Below are 21741 nucleotides of genomic sequence, written 5' to 3'. Positions count from 1 at the left end.
GAGGCCAGCCTGGTCTACCAAGTGAGTTCCAGGACAGCCAGAGCTATACAGAGAAACCCTGTCTCAAAAAAAAAAAAAAAAACCAAAAAAAAAAAAAACATGTGTACTTAAAACAAAAAGCATATGTTACATCTCATGAGCACATATGATCTTTCTCATGGTAAATATTGATGATTCTCTAACAAAGCAAGAGAAAGATTTATATGACAAGAACACCAAGTCTCTGAGGAAAGAAACAAAAAAGATCTCAGAAGATGAACATATCTCCCATGCTCATGAACTGGCATAATTAATATTGTTAAAATGACTATCTGAGTTTTCATTCCAAAAAATAGGATAAGAACAATGAGAAAGAACAAAAGTAAATGAGAAGTAAACAGAGATGATATAAAAATACATGTTTCATAAGATAAGCAGAATAAAGACTACTGCATGTGAAATAGAAAACTGCCATAGATTTGGATTTTAAGAAATGATCCCATGTATTTTGAATACTTTTAAATCAACATGACATATTACAGGGCTTCTCTAAATAGTGCCTGAGAATTTTTTTAAAATTATTTTCTTTCTATAGCAGGCATAAGAAATTCATCATACTCATACCAATCTACACAAGAGTGAGGTAAGGCTACCACCTACATGTTCACCTATAATAAAATGAAGAAAATATTTTATATATAAATATTTGTTTTTATGAAGCCATAAAACCTAACTATGTAATTTTGGGAAAGCAAACTTACATGGAATTAATGACTCAGAGGAAAATAATTCAGACTCAACCCCCCCCCACCAATAACAACAATATCAACACCACCATCACTACCACCACCACCACAACAAAAAGACATATTTGATCTCTAACCATATCATTGAATTGAAGTGTGTTTGTCTCTGGTTTCTGACCTGAAGAAAAAACAAGAGCCATGAACATATACAGTAAATACCTGTTTCAGAAAGTGAAGAACATATTCATAATTACCCACAAAAGTGGCAAAGAAAAACCTGGCTGGGAGATGAGGGAGAGGAATATAGTGTCAAGGATTCAAACAAACATGGTATTTCTGAATATGATACTACTGTAGCCTAACATAGGATGTTGAATAAAACACATTTTAGATATAATGCTTGTCATCTTCAAGCACTAACAATAGTTTAATTTTATGCAAAGGAAAACATATTATAAGACAGAAACTTAAATAAAATGTAATTGCTTTTTTATTAGCAGTAATCATCTCATAATACAGCAATTTGGTATATTATTTCTGATAATTATTAACAAAAAATGGCAATTGTTTCATTCTGGATCTGATTTAGTAGCTCTGTATTGAGAATCTTTTTCATTTTTATTGCCAAACAGACAAGTTTTCTGAGGTTATTCCTGTCTGTAGAAATATTTAATGGTTGAGAGAGGGTTTGGCTGTATTGATGATTACAACAGTTTGAGAATGCTAAGTGACTTATACAAATAGAAATCTAAGTTCCAAAAAGAAAGTGTTATGATAAGATCAATGAAGATTTATGAGCATGGGTATCTCTTATTTTTATTCGTATCATATAACAGTGTTGACTGGCTTTACTATTTTAGTTTCTGAGAAATGGGTATCCTTACTATGGCCCAAATATTCCCAATACTTGCGATATTTCTTTTAGATTGATGAACACTGTATAAGAATTGTACAGTGCATAAAAGGAAATAAGAGAAAAATGCATATGTCAAAAAGGATGAAACAACAAATGTATGAATTCTGAAAAATGCACTCGCATGTTCAATAGCACTGTCTACAAAATATAGCATTTTCTGTTGACAGTGACAAAGTATAAGGAACAGATAGTAGGTCCCTCTGCCTTAATACTATTTTCTAGAATTGTGTCTTTCTTTTTTTGCTCTATTTTCCATCAATATCTGGCTATTGAATGTGGTGTGATGAGCCTTTCTTCTATATTAATGTATGCTTGCCTTGTTGAATTTCAACAAAAGAAGCATATCAGTGGATACTAATGACCATTTTGCATGGAAACTATGTTGAAATTATCAAAAAATCCCACACATCATAATTTCTTCTTCACAAAATATATTTATATTAGGATTATTGTAATTAAAATTTTATTAATCTTGAATTGTTATTTGTGAAGTCTATGCTTCATTTTTATTGAAGTATGTGTTATTATTTGCAGGCTCAGTACATTCATTCAGCTTTCGACTGGACATACCTAGAAACCCCAACCTACTTCAAACAGTCACCTTAATCTGACACATGACATAGATAAACAAACAACTAAGTAATAAATTGAGCAAGAAGATTCACAAGGAACATAAATAATGAAGCAGACACACCAACATTTTCTCCTAAGTATATTATCAAAGAATATCATGGTTAGGTAAAGGTATCAACTCTTTTGCCTACTCTATTTACTATGACGGCAGGAAAATTTTTAAGAGGGACACATCTGATACACAATCTCTACTTGAATGAAACTTCCACGATTATCTCTAAGATAGTACCTTGGTATCTTCTAGCACTATTTAAAGTCTTTGAATGATTCTTTTAGATAAAATTACATTCTTTAGAAAAAAAGAACCTTTACAAGAAATTCAATGTGGTGAAATAAATTTAGCAAACTTTCTTGACCATAAGACATTTCTGTGGATTATTATTCAATATTACTGGATATTATTCAGTATTCATTTTATTGTCCAACTCAAATGTTCAGCTTTTTTTCATCTTTGTTCTTGTCATTAAGGAGTGCAAACAATGCACTTATAGAACCACTATTTCTTTTTCCCTTAAGATCCAACAATTAAATTTTATTTTCTATACTGCCAAGTCCTGAACCCAAGTGATCAGAGGAACATCAAATATGTGTCCATGATGTAGTATCTAAAACACAGATAAATAATGATAGGCATTTGTCCTGAGTTCCATAGTCAGGCATTTCAAAATGATGCCACTGTGTTTTCCCTCCTTTATAAATACCATGCCACTCGAATTGTGTCCTCTATTTTCTAGAAGCTAAAAAAATATTTCTTCCTATAATTTGAGCTGAGAAATTCTCTTTGTACCATGATAAACCTAACCATCAAGAAACTTCAGGCCCCAGGGAGTGGGGAGGTCTGGTTGGATGAGGGGAAGGGACAACCTCTTGGAGACACGAGAGGAAGAGTGTAATGAGGAAATGTCGGAGGGAAGACTGTGAGGGGGATAACAACTGGATTGTAAAAGTATTTAGTGATTATGAGATGATGATGATGATGATGATGATGATGATGATAATAATAATAATAATAATAATAATACAGAAATTAGTAAAAAATAAGAGTAAAATGACTTCCAGAATAAAAAATATGAAGTTTTATATACAATATTTTCCCATTTATAAATCCCTGAAACTGCAACAGTGTAATTTCAGGAAAACAAATTTATCAGGAATTGATAATACAGAGACAGGTAATCCAAATTCAAAAATAAAAATCACATGACTGGTTATGTTTTTCTTTATTTGAGCTTATTAGGTGTACTTAGGTGTATTGATATAGTCTCACCTGTAGTTTCAGTCTAAAAAGAACAGGAACAATACATTGAATGATGATCAGGAAACATATGTTTCAAAATTGATTTCAGTATTGGTAATTGGAGAATGAAATAAAAATAACTAAAATTGAGTAAGTGGTGGAAAAGGGGGTCATGTGGAGTAGGAATGTACAAAAAGAAAGGAATTGATGAGTATGATCTATTAAATTTACCAACATAAGCTGCTAATTAAAAGAAAACCTAAAATGAAATAATGATATTTGCAATTGATGACAATATTTTTAAATTGTATCAAGAAAAACAGATTTTAGGACAGAACTTTAATATGGAAAAAGCTTCTTTTTTCTTTTCTTTTTTTATATGTGATTGTCTCACGATAAGAGTATTTTTGATACCTTATTTACAGTTGATTAGGATAAAGGTATAAAAGACAATGTATTCATGATTACTCCTACTGAATTCTTTTGAATTCTTTTATTCAGATACTGAGAAACATATCTTCTACACAACCATGCGTTTCTTTTTCACAGCTGAGGTGACAAGGTCTTATCTGGTGGTAAAATATTCATGTGTTAAAAGAGAACTTATTTGTATCAATCAAGAAAACAACTGTTTTAGGATTCTGCACAACTCTTTTAAATGGCAAACTTATGCCCAGATAGAAAGTTCTCCAATAATACTAGTGCAGGTTTTAGAGTCTGGTTGTACTTTTTATTGTTAATTGTTGACACATGATAATAAAGATTGGCTTTAGAATCCTATATTTTGAGAAAATGGGTAATATTACAGTGTCTCAAAGATGCCCTAATACTTGCTTTGTTAATTTACATTGATCATTTCCATAATTAATAGTATAGTATAAACATATAATTAAATGTGTCACAAAGGCAGACCTTGAAATGATAGATAAAAATGGGATGAAACTCCAGGAAAAAAATTGCTAGGTCACTAGCACTGTTACCCAAAAGTGGATTTGCTATGAAGCTGAAGGTACATAACAAATGGGAGATTTCCATGCCTTGTTCTCAGAGAATATTTAAAGATTGTGTTTTTCCTTCTTCTTCTTCTTCTTCTTCTTCTTCTTCTTCTTCTTCTTCTTCTTCTTCTTCTTCTTCTTCTTCTTCTTCTTCTTCTTCTTCTAATCTCAAGACTTTTATCAATGGTTTTCTATGTAGGCAGTGTGAGAAAAAATTTTCTACATATAAGAACAGTTGGCTTTATTTATTTTGGAAGGAGTGGATTCTGATGGCTATCTTACTGTCCATCATAGCTGACCTATACAGCTCTCAAAATTTGAACAATTTCTCAACCTCTTTTTGGTATGTCAGTGCCTTCTTCAGATAATATGTTTGAGTTGGTCATTGTTATAAAAGTTATTTCTGTCTTGATCCATCATTTTTTGTATTTCATATTCATTGTATTACATTATTTTTGCAAGTTTAGTGTATTTTTTTTCAATTTTCCTAGTTACACCTAGAAACTGCAACCTAATTGTGACAAATACTTGAACTTGACTTAAAATTTAGGGAAATATATTCCTGAAAATAAACTATAAAAATAGATGCACAAATTTTCTCAAATAATCAAATTTTCAAACTAGATATGCCTTCCCTTCATAATATTCCAGGAATATCAATGTTCAATTGAAACAAACAAATTGCTGAATAGTCCCTTAGTGAGCAACCAAAGGAATGTTTTAAGAATTTTGTAAGGAAGTTTAGACTGAACAGATGCCTAAAGCAAAGTTTCATGCAAGATAAACACAATTCTTTTTCCAATGTTAAGTATATCTAGGAAAGTGATGAACAATAAGGGGAGCAGGGACAGGGGAGAGTATAGGGAACTTTCAGGATAGCATTTGAAATATAAATAAAGATAATATCTAATAAAAAATGGGAAAAAAGAAATTGTCAAGTGTTCAAGGTATCAACCCATTTATCACTCATTGTATACAAAATGCCTTCATTTTGACATATCCAAATGAGTTAGATAATATGAAGCAACATTTTTACCTTCTCATGGAAGGTATAATGCCAGAAAATCCTAAATCCTAACAATTCATAAAGTTGCGAATTCATTTTATCCTGTACCATAATGCAAGTACTTGGTTATGAGGTTAGATAACCCCACATAATAAACTTAGTATGTGATATACCTCAGGTTAACCACATACTCAACTCTGAAAAAAAATCAATGTGTTCCAAGTAACATGTCTTACAATTTGCTGTATTATTTTTTAAATATATCCCTCATATCACTGATTTCTGTAGGACTTGTATCAGTAAAAGGTATTGATATTTTCTACATTAAATTAGATTAGCATATGTTTTTTGAAAGTTTCCTTATCTGGAGTATTACATTTACTGTTTTTCATATACTAAACCTTTTCATCTGTTGTATGATGAACACAATGGATGGGGATGAATGATATTTTTCTCTGTTCATGGATTCAGTTTACAGGTATTTAATTGATCACATTTATATCAATGTTCATGAAGGAAATTCATCTCTAAGTATGTTATTTTTCAATTTCTTATATAGTTCAGGTATCAGGGTAACCATGGCCTTATAAAATTAATATGGCAATAATACTGCTCTTTCTATTTTGTGGAAAGTATGAGGAGTGTTAATATTAAGTTTCTTTGAACGTTTTGGAGGATGTGGACTAAATATGGTTGGATTTTCTTTTTTTGATAGGGGGAGGATTCTTTTGATGACTATTACTATTTCACCATCTGGCCTTAACAGATATTTGGTAAGTGACAACCATTGAAAGAGTTATCTGTTTCCTTTAAATTTTCCCATTCAGTGGAGTTGAAAATCCTTCTTGTCTTTTTTATGTCCTGCTTTTGATATTGACTTTGTTAAAGCAGATGTACTCTAACCATCTTTTGGTACATTGGACAATTGTTTTTATTTCTTGTTTATTTTCTCAAAGAACCAATTCTTTTATTCATCAATTCTTTATATTGCTCCACTTGGTTCTAGTAAATGGATGTCAACATGGTTTCTTTGTTTCCTGCCCTCTACTGTACTTGAATATTCTCAATTCTTCTTGTTCAAAAGATTCTAGGAGTGCTGTTGTGTTGCTGGTATGAGGACATTCCAATTTCGTTTTTAAGTACTGTGATTTGTGTGTGTGTGTGTGTGTGTGTGTGTGTGTGTGTGTGTGTGTGTGTGTGTTTAGAACTGATTTGTTTCTGTTCTACAAGTTTGGGGAGATTTTGTGTTTCTTTTCATTGAATTCTAAAAAGTTTTTCATTTATTAATTTATTTCTGCCTTGACACATTTTTAATTGGATATTTTATTTATTTACATTTCAAACAGTATCCGCCTTTCCTGGTTTCCCTTATGCAAACCCCTTATCCAATGCCCCCTTACCCTGCTTCTATGAGGGTGCTCCCTCATCCACTTTCCCACTCCCGCCTCACCACCCTAGCATTCCTAGACACTGGGGCATCAAGCCTTCACAGGACCAAGGGCCTGCCATCCCATTGATGCCAGACAAGGCCTCTTAAGCTCCTTCAGTTCTATTACTCCATTGTGGTCCCTGTGCTCAGTCCTATGGTTGACTGCTAGCATCCACATCGGTATTGGTGAGGATCTGGGAGAGCCTCTCAGTAAACAGATGAATGGAGCTCCTGTCATCAAGTACTTATTGGCATCAGAAATAGGATCTGGGTTTGTTGTCTGCATGTGAGATGTATGCCCGCATGGGGCAGTCTCTAAATGGCCTTTTCTTCAGTTTCTGCTACATTCTTTGTTCCTGTATTTCCTTCAGTCATGAACAACTCTGGGTGAAAAAACTGGAGATAGATGGGTGGCCCCATCCCTCAACCAGGGGACCATGCATCACCTCTAGTTATGGTCTTCAAAGGTTCTCCCTTCACTTTGTGGGGTATTTCATCTTATGCCATCCAGTCTCCTGTTTCCTGCCATCTGGGACTTTCTGGTTGCTGCACCCAGTTCCCCATCTTCCACTGCTACATACCTCTACTCAATTTTATGACCTTCTGTATATCTCCTCTATGTCTTCCAATATGTGATTCTTCCCATCTTTCACCCTACCCCCTTGTTTTCCTCCCAAATCCCAACCATCCTCTACTTCCCTTCATTATTTCCTCCTTCTAAGTAGAACTGAAGCATCCACTCTTTGGTCTTCATTCCTCTTGAACTTCATGCTGTCTGAAAGTTGTATTGTGGATACTCCATGAGCTTCGCTTAATATCCACTTATCAGTTAGAAAATACCATATGTCGTCTATTGTGTCTGAGTTACATCACTCAAAATATTTTCTATATCCACCCATTTGCCTGCAAATTCGATGAAGTCATTGTTTTTAATAGCTAAGTGGTATTCCACTGTATATTTGTATAACAGTTTTTGTATTCCTTACTCTGTTGAGGGGCATTTGGGTTGTTTCTAGCTTCTGGCTATTATAAATAAGGCTGCTATGAACATAGTGGAGCATGTCTCCTTTTTATATGTTGGAGCATCTTCTTGGTAGATGCCCAGGAATGGTCTAGCTGTGTGCTCAGGTAATACTATGTCGAATTTTCTAAGGAGATGCCAGACTGATCTCCAAAATGTTTGCATGAGCATGCAATCCCACAAAAAATGGAGGAGTGTTCCTCTTTCTCTACATCATCTCCAGCATCTGCTCTCATGTGAGTTTTCTATCTTAGCCATTCTGACTGGTAACAGGTGGAATCTCAGGGTGGTTTGATTTGCATTTCAATTATGACTAAGGATTTAAGTGCTTCTTGTCCATTCAATATTCCTCTGTTGAGAATTCTTTGTTAAGCTCTCTACCCAATTTGAATAGGGTTATTTTGTTCTCTGGGATCTAACTTGAGTTCTTTGTATATATTGGATAGTAGCCCTCTAGCAAATGTAGAATTGGGAAAGAACTTCTACAAATCTTTTGGATGATCATGTGATTTTTGTCTTTGAGTTTATATAGTGGATTATGTTGATGGATTTTCGTCTGTGGACGTTGTACATCGTGGTGCGGAGCCTAGTGCGCACCACGATGTACAACGTCCACAAGCAGTTAAACCATCCCTGTGTCATTGGGATGAAGCCTACTTGGTCATGATGGATGATCATTTTGATATGTTCTTGGATTCTGTTTGCAAGGATTTTATGGAGTATTTTTGCATCGGTATTCATAAGGGAAATTGATCTGAAGTTATCTTTCTTTGTTGGATCTTTGTGTGGTTTAGGTATCAGAGTAATTGTGGCTTCATAGAATGAATTGGGTAGAGTACCTTCTGTTTCTATTTTGTGGAATAGTTTGAGGAGTGTTAGAATTAGGTCTTCTTTGAAGATCTAACAGAACTCTGCACTAAAACCATCTGGTTGTGGGTTTTTTTCATTGGAAGACTATTGATGACTACTTCTATTTCTTTAGGGATATGGGACAGATTAGATCATTAATCTGATCCTGGTTTAACTTTGGTACCTATTATCTGACTGGAAAATTTTCCATTTCACTCAGGTTTTCCAGTTTTGTTGAATATAGGATTTTGTAGTGGGATCTAATGATTTTTTGGATTTCCTCAGATTCTGTTGTAATGTCTCCCTTTTCATTTCTGATTTTGCTAATTAGAATACTGTCCCCATGCCCTCTTGATATTCTGGGTAAGGGCTTATTTATCTTGTTGATTTTCTTAAGGACCAGCTCCTGGTTTGGTTGAATCTTCGTATAGTTCTTTTTGTTCCCATTTGGTTGATTTCAGCACTGAGTTTGATTATTTACTGCTCTCTACTCCTCTTGGGTGAATTTCCTTCATTTTGTTGTAGAGCTTTTAGGTATGCCATGAAGATGCTAATGTATGCTCTCTCCAGTTTATTTTTGGAGGCACTCAGAGATATGAGTTTCCTTTCATGCTTCTTTTCATTTATTGCATAAGTTTGGGTATATTGTGGATTCATTTTCATTTTTTATTTAATTTATATTTACATTTCAAATGCTATCCCAAAATCCCTCCCCCTGCCCTGCTCCCCAACCCACCCACTCCTGCTTTCTGACCCTGGCATTCCCTTGTACTGGGGCATATGATCTTCACAAGACCAAGGGCCTCTACTTCCATTGATGGATGACTAGGTCATCCTCTGCTACATATGAGACTAGAGACACAGTTCTGGGGGGTACTGGTAGGTTCATGTTGTTGAACCTCCTATGGGGTTGCTCATCCATTTAGCTCCTTGGGTATTTTCTCTAGCTTTTTATGGGACCTGTGTACTATCCAATAGATGACTGTGAGCATTCACTTATGTATTTCCCAGGCACTGGCATAGCCTCACAAGGGATAGCTATATCAGGGTCCTGTCAGCAAAATCTTGCTAGCATATACAATAGTGTCTGGTTTTGGTGGTTGCATATGGGATGGATCCCCGGGTAGGGCTGTCTCTGAATGGTCCTTCCTTCCATCTCAGCTCTGAACTTTCTCTCTGTAACTCTTTCCATGGGTATTTTTCCCCTATTCTAAGAAGGGACAAAGCATCCACTCTTTGGTTTATCTTCTTCTGGAGTTTCATGTGTTTTGCAAATTGTATCTTGGGTAGTCTCAGTTTCTGGGTTAATATCCACTTGTCAGTGAGTACAGAGTACATATCATGCATGTTCTTTTGTGATTGGCTTATCTCACTTGGGATGATATCCTTCAGATCCATCCATTCGCCTAAGAATTTCATAAATTCATTGTTTTTATTTTCTGGGTAGTACTTCATTGTGTAAATGTACCACATTTTCTGTATCCATTCCTCTGTTGAGGGACATCTGGGTTCTTTCCAGCTTCTGGCTATTATAAACAAGGCTGCTATGAACATAGTGGAGCATGTGTCCTTATTACCAGTTGGAACATCTTCTGGGTATATGCCCAGGATAGATATTGCTGGATCCTCCGGTAGTATTGTGTCAAATAATCTGAGGAACTGCCAGACTGATTTCCAGAGTGGTCGTACCAGCTTGCAATCCCACAAACGATGGAATAGTGTTCCTCTTTCTCCACATCCGTAGATTGCCTTCGGAAAGATAGCCATTTTGAATATGTTAATCCTGCCATCCATGAGAATGGGAGATCTTTCCATCTTCTGAGATCTTCTTCCATTTCTTTCTACAGAGACTTGAAGTTCTTAACATACAGATGTTTCACCTCCTTAGTTAGAGCCACACCAAGGTATGTTATATTATTTGTGATTATTGTGAAGGGTATTGTTTCCCTAATTTCTTTCTCAGCCTGTTTATCCTTTGTGTAGAGAAAGGTCATTAATTTGTTTGAGTGAATTTTATATCTACCTACTTAACTGAAGCTGTTTATCAGGTTTAGGAGTTCCCTTATGGAATGTTTAGGGTCAGTTATATATACTATCATATCATCTACAAATAGTGATATTTTGACTTCTTCTTTTCCAATTTGTATCCCCTTGATCTCCTTTTGTTGTCTAATTGCTTCAGCTAGGACTTCAAGTGCTATATTGAATAGGTATGGAGAAAGAAGGCAGCCTTGTCTAGTTCCTGATTTTACTTAGATTGCTTCAAGTTTCTCTCCACTTAGTTTGATGTTGGCTACTGGTTTGTAGTATATTGCTTTTATTATGTTTAGGTTTGGTCCTTGAATTCCTTGTCTTTCTAAGTCTTTTATCATGAATGGCTGTTGTATATTGTCAAATGCTTTCTCAGCATCTAATGATATGATCATGTGCTTTTTGTCTTTGAGTTTGTTTATACAGTGGATTATGTTGTTGGATTTCCATATATTAAACCATCCCTGTATCCCTGGAATGAATCCTACTTGATCATGATGGATGATCATCTTGATTTGTTCTTGGATTCAGTTAGCAAGAATTTTATTGAGAATTTTTGCATCGATATTCATAAGGGAAATTGGTCTGAAGTTCCCTCTGTTGGGTATTTATGAGGTTTAGGTATCAGAGTAATTGGGGCTTCATAGAATGAATTAGGTAGAGTACCTTCTGTTTCTACTTTGTGGAATAATTTGAGAAAAAAATGGAAATAGTTCTTCTTTGAAGGTCTGATAGAACTCTGCACTAAACTCACCTGGTCCTGAGCTTTTTGTGGTTGGAAGATTATTAATGACTGATTCTATTTCTTTAGGGGATATGGTACAGTTTATATCATTATTCTGATCCTAATTTAATTTTGGTACTCATATCTGTCTAGGTAATTGTCCATTTCATCCATGATTTCCAGTTTGTTGAGTATTGCCATTTATAATAGGATCTGATGATGTCTTGGATTTCCTCAGGTTCTGTTGTTATATCTCCCTTTTCATTTCTGATTTTGTTAATTAGTATACTGTCCCTGTACCCTCTAGTTACTCTGTCTAAGAGTTTATATATCTTGTTGATTTTCTCAAAGAACCAGCTCCTGGTTTGGTTGATTCTTTGAACAGTTCTTTTTGTTTCCACTTGGTTGATTTCAGCCCTGAGTTTGATTATTTCCTTCCTTATACTCCTCTTGGATGTATTTGCTTCCTTTTGTTCTAGAGCTTTTATTTGTGCTGTCAAGCTGCTCGTATATGCTTTCTCTAGTTTCTTTTTGGAGGTACATAGAGCTATGAGTTTTCCTCTTAGGACTGCTTTTATTGTGTCCAAAAAGCTTGGGTATGTTGTGGCTTCATTTTCATTACACTCTGAAAACTCTTTAATTTCTTTATTTTTTTCCTTGATCAAGGTTTCATTGAGTGCCCCTGCTTGTCTTTTTTGATAACTTTGGGTGGAAGTTGATTTTATTCAATATTAGAATGGCTACTACAACTTGTTTCTTTGAACCATTTACTTGGAAACTTGTTTTCTAGACTTTCACTCTGAGGTAGTGTATGTCTTTTTCCTTGAGGTGGGTTTCCTGTAAACAGCAAAATGATCGGTCCTGCTTGTTTTGCCAGTCTCTTAGTCTATGTCTTTATATTTGGGAATTGGGTCCATTGATATTAAGAGATATTAAGGAAAAGTAACTGTTTCTTCCTGTTATTTTTGTTGTTAGAGTTGGGGTTCTGTTCGTGCGGCTGTCTTCCTTTATATATGTTGAAGGATTACTTTCTTGCCTTTTCTAGTCCTTGATTTCAGTCCTTGTGTTGGTGTTTTCCCATTATTATCCTTTGAAGGCCTAGATTTGTGGAAAGATACTGTGTGAATTTGGCTTTGACATGGAATACTTTGGTTTATCCATCTCTGGTAATTAAGAGTTTTATTGGGTATAGTAGCCTGGCCTGGCATTTGTGTTCGCTTAGGGTCTGAATAACATCTGTCCAGGATCTTCAGGCTTTCATAGTCTCTGGTGAAGTCTGGTGTAATTCCAATAGGCCTGACTTTATATGTTACTTGACCTTTTTCCCTAACTGCTTTTAATATTCTATCTTTATTTACTGAATTTGTTGTTCTGATTATTATGTATCAGGAGGAATTTCTTTTCTGGTCCAGTTTATTTGGNGTTCTGTAGGCTTCTTTTATGTTCATGGACACCTCTTTCTTTACGTTAGGGAAGTTTTCTAGAATTTTGTTGAAGATATTTACTGGCCCTTTAAGTTAAAAGTTTCATTCTCATCTACACCTATTATCCATAGGTTTGTTCTTCTCATTGTGTTCTGGATTTCCTGGATGTTTTGAGTTTGGACCTTTTTGCATTTTGCATTTTCTTTGATTGTTGTGTCCATGTTCTCTATGAAATCTTCTGCATCTCAGATTCTCTCTTCCATCTCTTGTATTCTGTTCCTGATATTTGCAGCTATGGTTCCTGATTTGTTTCCTAGGGTTTCTATCTCCAGAGTTACCTCCCTTTGTGTTTTCTTTATTGTTTCTACTTCCATCTTGGATCTTGGATGGTTCTGATCAATTCCATCACCTATTTGGTTGTGTTTTCCTGTAATTCTTTAAGAGATTTTTGTGCTTCCTCTTTAAGGCCTTCTACCTGTTTAGCCCTGTTCTCCTGTGTTTCTTTAAGTGAGGTATTAATGTCCTTCTTAAAAATCCTCAACCAGCATCAGGAAATATGATTTTAAATCCGAATCTTGCTTTTCAGGTGTGTTGGGGTATCCAGGGTAAGCTGTGGTGGGAGTGCTGGGTTCTGATGATGGTGAGTGGTCTCGGTTTCTGTTAGTAAGATATTTAAGTTTGCCTTTCGTCATCTGATAGTCTCTGGTGTTAGTTGTTCTAGCTGTCTCAGGCTGGAGCATGTTCCTCCTGTGATTCTGTTAACCTCTGTCAGCACTCCTGGGAGTCCAACTCTCTCCTGAGTCTTAGTTGTCAGAGTACTCTCTGCAGGCAAGTATGCAGAGGTCTGGAGCTCAGCTCTGCCTCCTGGCTAAAAATGAAGTCCTGAAAAGGACACTGTCCCAGAAGCTCTGTCACTTCTGCTGCCCACACACTCTCCTATGCAGACTGGTCTCTTTGGGACCCAGGATACAAGATGGCCATGAATTCATTTTCAGTAAACTCTAAAAAATTCTTTTTTTAAAAAATTTCTTCCTTGACCAAGTTATCATTGAGNAGAGTGTTGTTCAGTTTCTTCATGTACATTGGCTTTCTATTATTTATGTTGTTATTGAAAATCATCCTTACTCTGTGGTGATCTGATAGGATGTATGGGAGTATATCAATATTTTTGTATCTGCTGAGGCATGTTTTTTGACTGGTTATGTGGTCAGCTTTGGAGAAGTTACATTGAAGTGCTAAGAAGAAGGTATATCCTTTTGTTTCAGGATAAAATGTTCTGTAGATATCTGTTAAATCCATTTGTTTCATAATTTCTGTTAGTTTCCATGTGTCTCTGTTTAGTTTCTGTTTCCATGATCTGTCTATTGATGAGAGCAGTGTGTTGAAGTGTCCCAATATTATTGTGTGCAGTGCAATGTTCTTTGAACTTTACTAAGGTATCTTTAATGAATGTGACTGTCCTTGCTTTTGGAGCATAGATTTTCAGAATTGAGAGATCATCTTGGTAGATTTTACTTTTGATGAGTATGAAGTGCCCCTTCTTGTCTTTTTTGATAACTTTAGGTTGAAAGTTTATTTTATTCGANATTAGAATGGCTACTACAGCTTGTTTCTTGGGACCATTTGCTTGGAAAATTGTTTTCCAGCCTTTTACTCTGAGGTAGTGTTTATTTTGTTTTTTTTCCCTGAGGTGGGTTTCCTGTAAGCAGCAAAATGTTGGGTCCTGTTTACATAGCCAGTCTGTTAGTGTCTGTCTTTTTATTGAAGAATTGGGTCCATTGATATTAAGAGTTATTAAGGAAAAATAACTGTTGCTTCCTGTTATTTTCGTTGTTAGGGTTGGGATTCTGTTCTTGTGGATGTCTTCTTTTAGGTTTGTTGAAGAATTATTTTCTTGCATTTTCTTTGTTGTTGTTTCTCTCCTTGTGTTGGAGTTTTCCCTTTATTATGGTTTGAAGAGCAGGATTTTTGGAAAGATGTTGTGTGGATTTGGTTTTGTCATGTAATACTTTAGTTTCTCTGTCTATGGTAATTGAGAGTTTTGCAGGGTATATTAGCCTAGGCTGGCATTTGTGTTCTCTTAGGGTCTGTATAACATCTGTCCAGGATCTTCTGGCTTTCATAATCTCTGGTGAGAAGTCTGGTCTAATTCTAATAGGTCTGCCTTTATATGTTTCTCAACCTTTTCCCTTACTGATTTTAATATTCTATATTTAGTGCATTTGGTATTTTGATTATTATTTGTCGGGAGGAATTTCTTTTCTGGTCAAGTCTATGTGGAGTTCTGTAGGCTTCTTTAATTTTCATAGGCTGCTCTTTCTTTAGGGTAGGGAAGTTTTCTTCTACAATTTTGTTGAAGATATTTACTTGTCCTTCATTCTCATCTATACTTATTATCCATAGGTTTAGTCTTCTCGTTGTTTCCTGGATTTCCTGGATGTTTTGAGTTAGGATCTTTTTGCATTTTGCATTTTCTTTGATTGTTGTGTCCATGTTTTCTGTGGAATCTTCTGCACCTGAGATTCTCTCTTCCATCTCTTGTATTCTATTTTGATGCTTGCATCTATGGCTCCTGATTTCTTTCCCAGGATTTCTATCTCCAGATTAGTCTCCCTTTGGGATTTCTTTACTGTTTCCAATTTCATTTTTAGATCCTGGAGTGTTTTCTTCTATTCCTTCACCCATTTGCTTGTGTTTTCCTGTAATTCATTAAGGGATTTTTGTCTTTCATCTCTAAGGACTTCCACCTATTTAGCTGTGTTCTCCAGTATTTTTTTAAGTGAGTTGTTAATATTTTCTAAAAAATCATCTACCAGCATCATGAGATATGATTTTAAATCCAAATCCTGCTTTTCCAGTGTATTGTGGTATCCAGGACTCACTCTGGTGGGAGTAATGGGCTCTGATGATTTCAAGTAGTCTTAGTTTCTGTTGGTAAGATTATAATATTTGCCTTTTGCCATCTGGTAATCTCTGGTGTTAGATTTTCTAGCTGTCTCTGGTTGGAACTTGTGTCTTCTATGAGTTTGTTAGCCTCTGTCAGCATGCCTGGGAGACCAGCTCTCTCCTGGAAAGACCAGTGCACAGAGGGCTGTGGAACAACCCCACCTCCTAGCTGTAAATGTAGGACCCCTGTCCTAGAAGCTCTGCTCCCTGTGCTCTCCTGAATGGATCCGCCTTGGGAAGATACAGGAGAGAAAATGGCAATCTTTCCTGAGTATCAGAGTCAGAGCCCTCCTTGGAGGCAAGCTCTCCTCTGGCATGGAAGGTGCACAGAGGAATGAGGATCAGCTCCACCTTCTGGCTGAGGATGAGACCCCTATAGGACCATGTCCAAGAATCTCTGTTGATTCTGTGTCCAGAGCACTCTTGCGTGGACCTCTTCATAGAGATCCCAGAGAGAAAAATCTGTCATGTATTTCTTTAAGGGATTTATTTATGTCCTACTTAAAGTCCTCTATCATCATAATGAGATGTGATTTTAAATCTGTTTTGCTATTCTGATGTCTTTTGATATCCAGGGCTTGCTCTGGTGGAAGAACTGGGTTCTGATGATTCCAAGTAGCCTTGGGTTTTGGTTGGTTATGTTCTTGCCCTTGTCTTTTGCAATCTGGTTATCTTTGGTGTTAGCTGCCCTTGTTGTATCTGACTGTGGCTTGTCCCTCCTGGAAGTCTATGTGTCAGCAGTCCTAGAAGATAATTTCTCTTTTGGAGGAATTTGTGTATGGAGAGCTTTGGCACATGGTCAGCTCTGGAGCAAAGATGGAAACTGGAAAGATTCTGTCTCTGTCTGTTCCTGGGTTCCCATGTCCTGATGGCTCCAGGTGGGTCCCTCTTAGGACAGGAATTTGAGCAAAAGTACACTCGCTTGTGCATCCAGGTGTGTCAGCACTCTTGGGAAACCAGCATACTCTTGGTGGGACCCAGGTATGAAGAGCTGTGACACATGTTCATCTCCAGGGCACAGAAGGAATCCTAAAACCTTGACAAATTTTTATTTCACAAAGAGTTGTTCTAACTCAATGAGTCTGTAAGCCTCCTGATGTTTCTATAATTATGAAAATTCAGCTTTAATATGTGGTGGTATGATAAGACACAGGAAACTATTTTATTAACTTGTATGTGTACATAGAAAATGATTTGAATTTTTTGTATCTGTTGAGACTTGCTTTTTTGGAGTATGTTATTATTTCAGGTTTCATATCTGCACTGTCTGCTGTCTGGCATTTTGGACAAGGTCACCAACTTTTGACCTTGTGAGACTCCCCTATCCCACATATCTAGACCTTTCTAGAGATTCCCACTTCCCCAACTCTGGTAGCTGCATATGCCATACATTCTCCTTCCCTTTGGTCCTATCTGCTGTCTCCCCTCATACCTGATCCTACCCAAATTTGCCTCTCATCCTACACTATCTGGGCAATGTCTCCCTACCACACCCTCTCATGATTATTTTGTCCCCTGTTCTAAATGTGAATTAAGTATCCTCACTTGAGTTTCCTTCTTATTTAAATTCTGAATAGCTGTAGACTGTATCATAGGTATTTGATATTAGTGCTACTATCCACTCATCATGGAATACACACTATGCATGTCATTTTAGGCCTGCATTACTTCAGTCAGGATGATATTTTCTACTTCCATTCATTTGCATGAAAAATTCTTCATGTCCTTGATTTTAATGGCCAAATAGTATTCAGTTGTATAAATGAAACACATTTTCTGTATCCATTCTTCAGTTGAGGGCTATAAGAGTTCTGTCAAGCTTCTGTGTATTAAAAATAAGGCTGCTATGAACATAGGGGAGCACAGGTTCTTATGATATGGTGAAGCATCTTTTGGGTATATGACCAGGAACAGTATAGTTTTGTCTTCATTTATGACTTCCAATTTTCTAAGGAATCACCAGACTGATTTCCAGAGTTGTTTTACCTGTTTACAGTCCCATTGGCAATGAAGGAAAGTTTGTCTTTCTCCACATCCTTGCCAGCATGTCCTGTCACTTAAGATTTTTATCTTAGCCATTGTGTTTGGTGTAAGTTAGAATCTCTTGATATCCCTTTCCCAGATGACTTAATTTTTTATCATATTCTTTTTTGTACAATTCACCTTTATTAGATATTTTCTTTATTTAATTTTCAAATGTTATCTCCTTTCCTGGTTTTCCTTGGAAATTCCTTATCCCACCTGCCTCTCACTGCTTCTATGAGAGTGATATCTAACAACCCACTACTGCCTCCCCATGCTGGCATAACCCTACACTGAAGCATCAAGCATTCACAGGACCAGAGCCTCTCCTCCAATTGATGCTTGACAAGGCCATACTCTGCAACATATGTGGCTAGAGCCATGGGTCGCCCCCCCAATGTATTCATAGGACTACCTATGTGGTTACCTTTTGGTTGATGTTTTAATCCCTAAGAGCTTTGGGGTTCTGATTGGCTGATATTTTTGTTCTTCTATTGTGTTGCAAACCTTTTCACCTCTTTCAGTCTTTTCCCCTTCAAGGGGACCCCATGCTCAGTCTAAAGATTGGCTGTGAGCATTCACCTCTGTATTTGTCAGGCTCTGGCAGAGCCTATCAGGCTCCTGTCTTCAAGCACTTCTTGATATCAACAATAGTGTCTGGGTTTGGTGAATGTATATGGGATGGATCTCCAGGTAATGCAGTCTCTGGATGGCTTTTCCTTCAGTCTCTGTTGCACACTTTGTATCCATATTCTCTCCTATGATTATTTTGTCTATCTTCTAAGAAGGACCGAAGCATCCACATTTGCTTTTCCATCTTTTTGAACTTGATGTGGTCTGTTAATTGTATCTTGGGTATTCTGGACTTTTGGGCAAATATCCTCTTATCAGTGAGTGCATACCATGTGTGTTCTTTTGTGATTGTGTTATTTCACTCAGGATAATATTTTATAGTTCCTTCCATTTACCTAAGAATTTCATGAAGTCATTGTTTTTAACACCTGAGTAGTATTCATATATATATATATATATATATATATATATATATATATATATATATCACATTTTGTATATTGTATTAGTCAGGGTTTTCTAGAGTCACAGAATTTACAGATAGTCTCTATATAGTAAAGGAATTTATTGATGACTTACAGTCTGCAGTCCAATTCCCAACAATGGTTCAGTAGTAGCTGTGAATGGAAGTCCAAGGGTCTAGCAGTTGCTTAGTCCCACAAGGCAAGCAGGCNNAAGAGCGAGAGCTNGACTCCCTTCTTCCAATGTCCTTATATGGTCTCCAGCAGAACGTGTAGCCCAGATTAAAGGTGTGTGCCACCACAACTTTAATCCCAGATGACCTTGGACTTGGAGATATCCCTGTCTTAATCTTCTGGATTCAATCACCACTGTGTCTCAAGATCTCCATACCAAGATCTCTATCTCCCAGCCTCCAGATTAGGTTCACTGGTGAGCCTTCCAATTCTGGATTGTTGTTCATTTCAAATATAGTCAAGTTGACAACCAGGAATAGCCACTACATATATCCATTTCTCTGTTGAAGGACATCAGGATTCTTTCCATTTCGGGCTATTATAAATAAGGTTGCTATGAACTTAATGGAGCATGTTACCTTGTTATATGTTGGAGCATCTTTTGGGTATATGCCCAGGAGTGTGGTAGGGCTGGGTCCTCAGATCATACTGTGTCCAATTTTCTGAGGAACTGTAAGACTGATCTCCAGAGTGGTTTTATCAGCTTGCATTCTCATAAAAAAATGGAGGACTGTTCCTCTCTGCTGTCACCACATCCTTTCCAGCATCTGCTGTCACCTGAGATTTTAGTCTTAGCCATTCTGACTGGTATGAGGTAGAATCTTAGGTTGTTTTGATTTGCATTCCCCTGATGACTAAGGATGTTGGTTTATGGCCATTCAGTATTTCTCTGTTGAGAATGCTTTGTTTAACTCAGTACCCTACTTTTAATAGGGTTATTTGGTTCCCCGAAGTCTAAATTCTTGAGTTTTTTTTTTTTTTTGTATGTGATAGATATTAGCCCTCTATCAAGTGTAGGATTGGTAAAGAACTTTTCCTAATCTATTGGTTGCCATATTGTTCTGAGAGTGTCCTTTGCCCTACAGAGGTTTGAATTTTTATGAGGTAACATTTGTTGATCTTAGAACCTAAGCCACTGGTGTTCTATTCAGGAAATATCCCCCTGGATCCATGTGTTTGAGACTCTTCCCCACTTTCTCTTCTATTAGTGTCATTGTATCAGTACTTATGTGGAGCTCCTTGATATACTTGGATTTCAGCTTTGTAAAAGGAGATAAAAATGGATCGGTGTAGCTGGTCAGTGTTGGCGCAAGCCTTTAACCCAAGAAATTGGGAGGCAGAGGCAGGTGAATTTCTGATTTCAAGGCCATCCTGGTATACAGAGTGAGTTCCAGGACAGCCAGGGCTATAAAGAGAAACCCTGTCTCTAAAAACCAACATATATATATATATATATTCTTCCACATATATGCTTACTGCTAGTTAAACCAGCACAATTTGTTAAAAATGCTGTCTTTTCCACTGGATGATTTTAGCTCCTTTGTCAAAGATCAAGTGATCATAAGTATGTGAGTTCATTTCTGGGTATTCAATTCTGTTTCCTGATCTACCTGCCTGACTCTGAACCAATATCATACATTTTTAATCACTATTGCTCTGTAGTACAGCTTGAGATCAAGGATGGTGATTCCCTCAGTTCATTGCTCTTTCGAACTTTATAAAGAATTGAATTTGAATTTTGATGCATATTGCATTGACTCTATAGATGTCTTTCAACAAGGTGGCCATTTTTAATATATTAATTCTTCCAGTCCATGAACATGAGAAATCTTTACATCTTCTGAGATCTTTTTCTATTTCTTTCTTCAGATATTTGAAGTTCTATTCATACAGATTATTCACTTTCTTGGTTAGAGTCATACCAAGGTATTTTATTTTATTTGTGACTGTTGTAAAGAGTGATATTTCCCTAATTTTTTCAAAGTCTGTTTTTTTTTTCATTTTAGTAGAGGAAGGATACTAATTTTTTTGAGTTAATTTTACATCCAGGCAATTTGCTGAAGTTTTTTATCAGGTTTGGAATTCTCTGGTAGAATTTGTGGGGTCATTTATATATACTATCATATCATCTACAAGTAGTGATATTTTGAGTTCTTCCTTTCCATTTTGTGTTTTTATGACATCTTTTTGTTGTCTAATTTCTCTGGCTAGGATTTAAGTATCTTATTGAATAGGTAGGGAGAGAGTGGACAGCCTTTTCTAGTCCCTCACTTCAGTTGAATTGTTTCACTACTCTCTCCATTTAGTTTGATGATACCTACTGGTTTGCTGAATATTGGTTTTACTATGTTTAGGTATGCGCCTTGAATTCCTTATCTCTCCAAGACATTTACAATGAAGGGTATTGAATTTTATCAAATGTTTTCTCAGTAACTAATGAGATGACCATGTGTTTTTTTCTTATAATTTATTTATATACCAGATATCGTTGATGTATTTCCATATATTGAACCATGCCTGTATCCCTCAAGTGTAGCCTACTTGATCGTTGTGAATGATTGCTTTGATTTCTTCTTGGAATAGGCTTGTGAGAATTTTATTGAGTATTTTTGCATTGACATTCATAAGAAAAATTGATCTGAAGTCCTCTTTCTTTGCTGAGTCATTGATTGGTTTAGGTACATGCCTGACATCAAATAAATTGAGTAGTGTTCCTTCTGTTTTTTTTTTTTTT

General features: G+C 36.2%; 1 protein-coding gene across 7 annotated transcripts in view; it reads left to right on the top strand.

The window, feature by feature from the left end:
* Positions 1 to 21741, top strand: part of LOC115064564 — a 74612-nt gene that overhangs the window by 41835 nt on the left and 11036 nt on the right. For 5 of the 7 annotated variants that reach the window (XR_003844407.1, XM_029541889.1, XM_029541884.1 and 2 more), the window contains exon 4: positions 6228 to 6285. The exons of 1 other annotated variant lie outside the window; for it this stretch is intronic. The gene's annotated coding sequence lies outside the window, so the exon portion shown is untranslated. Of the gene's footprint in view, positions 1 to 6227; positions 6286 to 10680; positions 10716 to 21741 lie in introns of those variants that run through there. One more of the 7 variants, XM_029541911.1, reaches the window with a different exon arrangement.

The sequence above is a fragment of the Mus pahari genome, chromosome 1, assembly GCF_900095145.1.
Source record: "Mus pahari chromosome 1, PAHARI_EIJ_v1.1, whole genome shotgun sequence".
Taxonomy (NCBI): domain Eukaryota; kingdom Metazoa; phylum Chordata; class Mammalia; order Rodentia; family Muridae; genus Mus; species Mus pahari.
This window is presented reverse-complemented; position numbering and strand designations above follow the sequence as displayed.